The sequence below is a fragment of the Octopus bimaculoides genome, chromosome 3, assembly GCF_001194135.2.
Source record: "Octopus bimaculoides isolate UCB-OBI-ISO-001 chromosome 3, ASM119413v2, whole genome shotgun sequence".
NCBI lineage: Eukaryota > Metazoa > Mollusca > Cephalopoda > Octopoda > Octopodidae > Octopus > Octopus bimaculoides.
This window is the reverse complement of record NC_068983.1, coordinates 102470386-102476317: the sequence shown is the minus strand read 5'-3', so window position 1 is coordinate 102476317 and position 5932 is coordinate 102470386.

Below are 5932 nucleotides of genomic sequence, written 5' to 3'. Positions count from 1 at the left end.
TGTTGTCTTTGTTGATGTCATCGTCATCCTTGTTATTGTCATCATCATCTTTGTTGTTGTCATTGTCGTTGTCATTATCATCATTGTTGTTGTTATCATCGCCTTTGTTGTTGTCATCGTCATCTTTGTTATTGTCGTTGTCGTCATTGTTGTTGTCATCGTCGTCTTTGTTATTGTCGTTGTCGTCATTGTTATTGCCATTGTTGTTGTCACTATTATCAATGTTGTCATCATTGCCATTGTTGTTGTCATCATCATAAGTGTTATTGTCATCATCGTTGAAGTTGCCATTGTCATCATTGTAGTTGTCATTGCCTTTGACATTGTTATAATCATCATCGCCATCATCGTCGTCATCATCATCATCACCATCATCATCTTCATCATAATCATTAGTATTTTAGTGTAATGTTTTTTTTTCTCTCAGCTGAGACAGGCTTTTCTATTCGTGGCTTGTTTCTCTGACATCTCTTTGTACATTCAAAATTCTCAGATTTCATCTCAGTACACAAGGATAGCTTTCACAATCTATTCTCAGAACATCTTCTACACATGCAGCCCAGTAATGTACAGTTACAATTTGTTTCGCTACAGCACTCGCCATTCAATATCATACATGTCTCATATAGTCTTTTATGGACAAGCAGAAACCTCTCACTCCTTACTGAAGCAACTATTCTGTATCCTTCCATTCTGTTCTTGACATAACCATTTAGTTTTCAACAGATTTCCTGCCAACTGGCATGGCTGGGTGGTTAAGAAGCTCGCTTTGCAACCAAGTAGTTTCAGGTTCAGTCCCACTGCATAGCACTTTGAATAAGTGTCTTCTATTTTAGCCCCAATTTGACCAATGCCTTGAAAGTGAGTTTGGTTGAAGGAAACTGTGAGGAAGCTCCATCATTGTGTGTGTGTGTGTGCATGTATATGAAAGTTGTTGTTATTGTTGGCACTCCGTCGCTTACGACATCGAAGGTTCCAGTTAATCCGATCAACGGAACAGCCTGCTCGTGAAATTTACATGCAAGTGGCTGAGCACTCGACAGACACGTGTACCCTTAACGTAGTTTTCGGGGATATTCAGCGTGACATAGAATGTGACAAGGTTGGCCCTTTGAAATGCAGGTACAATAGAAACAGGAAGAAAGAGTGAGAGAAAGTTGTGGTGAAAGAGTACAGCAGGGTTCGCCACCATCCCCTGCCGGAGCCTCGTGGAGCTTTTAGGTGTTTTCGCTCAATAAACACTCACAACGCCCGGTCTAGGAATCGAAACAACAATCCTATGACCACGAGTCCGCTGCCCTAACCACTGGGCCATTGCATCTCCACTGTGTATGAAAGTGAGTGTGTGTGTATATGCATGTATCCTGGATAGTCTGTTGAACTACATGATGTGTGAGAAAAGGTTTAATACACGTACAGCTTTTCATAAGCAGAGCCATATAATCTTTCTCCTTGCCCTCACCTGGATTATCTTCAGCTGCAAAGAAATACTGTTTGACTTTACCAAATTCTCCCACTTAAATTTTTCATGTAACTGTGATAGATCTAAAAATTCCACCTTTTCATTTAGTATTCAAGGAGGTTAGCCTTCACACAACTTCTATATGAATAGGTCACAGTATTTCATTGTGTAAAAGTTGCTACGGTTATTGTTATCAATACTGCCCTCTTGAAGTTTAACTTGTGTATTTAGGTCATGTTCTATTAATTGTTCACTGAAGTGTTTGTTTTCTTCTTCCTTTTGTACATTTAGTTGTCTGCTTTGATTTTGTATTGTGTTGGTTTTTTTGGATCTTTTTTAAAACGGGGGCCACATTTTTCATTAACGAAACACTTTGAAACTTGGAACACTGGTAGAATGTGTCATATAAAACATCTTTTTCTCTTAGTCTTCTTAAAAAGAAAAGAAATCCATAAGTTATTCCATGTTAAAGTTGTCGTATTTCTGTAATTTCAACCAATCACTGACGTCCATTCAGCCGATATACATTAAGTGCCGACTACATAAACAAACGATTCTGAAACAATTAACCCTAACCCTAACCCTAGGGTTAGGGTTAGGGTTAGGGTTAGGGTTAAAGCAAATTTAAAATGAAAAAAGCAAATAAAACGAAGGTATGGAGATTAGATACGCTTTACACCGCTTAATCAGCCAAAGGAGTAAATGTAAACAACTGAATACTTGTCAGTGATTGGTTGAAATTATCGAAATAAGACAATTTTTTACATGAAATAAATTCGAATACAAAAATATTTTTCTGTTCTTTAATACAAAATAGATAAGTATACGAAGTTTGAAAGTCTTTCCGTACCAAAAACACTACGTAAAACATTAATGAAAAATGTGGCCCCCGTTTTAAAATAGATCCGGTTTTTTTTCTGTTTTTACTTCTCTCAGGCACTGAAGACAGCTCTCCATTAAGCAAGTACACCAATGAAACATTTAATCAGTGAAGCTTGACTGGATCATGTTTTGAAGAGAGAATAAGATATGCCCTTACACATGGCAATGATGATGATGAGGAAGATGATTAGGAGGAGGACAACAGTGATGGAGGTGGTGGCAAGAGTGGTAGTGGCTTGTTTACTTTGTTTCACCTCCCACTACTGATTGCATGTAATAAAATTATCAAACAGTTACTTTATATAAATTCACTGCTTTTACATTTGTCTGTACTTTTTCCCATAGCATGACCAACATTGTAAGACTAGTTGTATATAGAATTTAAATAAATCATTTCCTTGGACCATTTTACAATTCAATGGCATTGAATTTACAAAATAATTTAAAGCAAAAACAATGGCAAAATAGAAATATTGTGAAGAAAGTTTGAATTGAAAAAAAAATATGAAGAGAAAAATCATGACCCATCCATTCCTTATTTTAGATTTTACAGAATCATTGAGAAGAATCAATGTGCCATTTGTCTGCTTTACAGACTTCTGGAAAAAAAAAGTCAACCACTCATATTATTGTTGCTGTTACTTCACTCCAAAACAGAATAGATTGCTTTAGTTCCATCCTAAAATTGTGTACCATGGAGTAAATATAACTCATTCATCTAAACTCAGGGTGGTATATGACTTAGTGATTTGAGAGTTGGACTCATGGTTGTAAGGTTGTAGTTTCAATTGCTGGAGTGGGCAACACATTGTGTTCTTGAGCAAAACACTTCATTTCACATAGTTCTAGTCCACTCAGCAAGTAAAAATGAGTAATCCCACAATGGGTCAGTGTCCCGTCTAGGGAGGAATACACATGACAAAGAAATCTGGGAAACTGACCCTATTCTCTTACAGAGTAATATGGACTAACCATCTATAATTAAGATTGTGATCATTAAGTTCATATACAAGGGAGGCTCTTTGTGGTTATTTGACCTGCTAGAAATAGCTGTCTAAATTTCCCTCAAATTATTTATAATCATTTTTAAAAGGGAGGATATGTTAGATAATATAGCCATGCATACACTATGTTTGGGGTGAGGGGAGAATAAAGATGGGATGATCACAGCTTGAATGCCTTTGATCATAGTTCTGCTTGCTCAAAGCTGACCTGGGACTAAACAATAACAATAACAATAAAATATGTCCATCTTTTAATTTTATTTAACAGTCATTAATTTTATGTTAGTATTGGTTGGGAGGGAAAAAACAACAACAACAATGAAAGCACTTCTGTTCTTTGGTCATTTTCTAATTATTGTTTTATCAATTTTTTTAATTCTTTGATTGTATTTGACAATTCTTCTCATGTCAAGTGTCACTCGATTACTTTTGATCGTAAATCTTTAATGTTGTCTATCAGTCAATGTCTTCCATAGATATACAAAGATGTTTTTGAAGAAGTTGATCTATATGATATGATACAATATCAAAAATTCATAGTATTATTCATAGGATGCAGTTATCATCTATAAAACTTCTGACCATCTTTCATGTAGCTCCATCCATCCTGTAGTTACACTGCAAGCATTGATTTAAAAGTGTCTGTCTTACATATTGTCACTGACAGTACTGAGGTTATAATAAAGATCTCTCTATATATAATGAATATTATACTTCGTTGTAGTAATATATGTCAGTACTTTAATGAATCAGTCTGATACACAACTGTGAAGAAAGTGGTTACAAAATTACCATCACTCTTTACATTTATTTTCTAATAAAGATATTGATTTGACTTGTCTGCTAGACAAATTCTCACAATTTCTTTTTCCTGATGCTGGCACCTTTGTTATTTGCTAGATATGTTAGGCCAGTGCTAAATATTTTGTTTCACTCAATTGTCTATGTCAATATTTTTATCAGAAAAAAATAATTTCATTAATAAATTTTTCCTTTTTGAAAAGAAGCCATGAAATAGTAGTTAAAATTTGTGTGGGGGTGTATGTGAAAAATAGCTTTGTTAATGTCGTATTTTATAATGTTGCATTCAAGTTATTGATTTAAGTGATGTATCATTTATGACCCACTCAAATCTAATAATGTATTATTATAGACTTAGTGGATTAAACAATTTAATGGCTGACTCCTTAATGGTAGATGATTTACAGTTTAGAAAAAAAAAGAAGATTCAATCAATATATTGATATCAAACATTTCAATTTTAAATGATTCCTTCCTCTTGCCAGTTATATATGCATCATGCCTTTACATCAGATTGTGCTGTTGTGGACACTAGTATGTCACAAAGACTCTTGTCTGTTTATTGGAATGTGGGTGAGGTGAATAAACTTATAGGCTGTTGAATATCATAAAGGCATTGGTGCATCAGACTGCAGACTATTGTATACTGTGGAGGAATTCATGTCAGACACTACATGACTAAAACAAGTTATGGATATTTGTACATTAATAACAGCTATTTTCACTTGGGTTATATGAAAGCAGCAGAATAATTCAATGTATGCCTAAAAGCAGTTTAATATGCTGAAAATAGCATCCATTTCCATTTCATGATTAAATGGTTGCTTCAATAATTCATTGACAAGTATCAAAAACTGAGGAATGATTCATTCATTTTGTCTCAGACTGGAAGTGGTATGATTATTAAAAATAAAAGTCAAATGGCAAATTAGCCATATATACATGTTTGTGACTATATATGGTATTGAGCAAATGGTGAAGCCTATCTGGAGTCACTCAACCACCTAAAAATAATAGCAAACACTGCCTCAAGTCATATCGTACTCTCTTAAAAAAGGGGGGCATTATAGATAGTGTTATCTATAACATGATAATATTATACATCTTATTGTATTATATTGGTTTCAAATTTTGGCACAAGGTCAGTCATTTCAGGAAAGGGGCTAAGTTAATTGCATCAACCCCAGTGCTCAACTGGTACTTGTTTTATTGACTCCAAAAGGATGAAAAGCAAAGTTGACCTTGGCAGAATTTGAACTGAGAACATAAAGATGAACGAAATGCTGCTAAGCATTTTGCCTGGCATACTAATGATTCTGCCAGCTCACTGCCTTGTCTTATTGTATAATATTAAAATATAACAAGGTAATATTATAATCTTATAATATGATATAATAAGATGTGATTTGAGAGAGATAAGTGCAACATGTCTCTTTCAAATACAAGCACTTGAGAGAGGTATACCTCCACCTATTCCTCTCTGACCATATTTTATATTATTTTATTATTATCATTATTTTAATGCATTTTTTTCTATGATGGCTTGTTTATGTATGTGTAAATAAGTGTATAAACATATATGTATGTATAGATGTGATATATATATGTGTATATATACATGTGTTTCATAACTAATTTTCAAAGAGAAAGGAAATTTAAATCGATTAAAATCAATTAAAATTATCAAAAATAATATTTTTAAATAGAATTTATTTTCGATAATTTTAATTGATTTTAATCGATTTAAATTTCCTTTCTATTTGAAAATTAGTTATGTGTATAT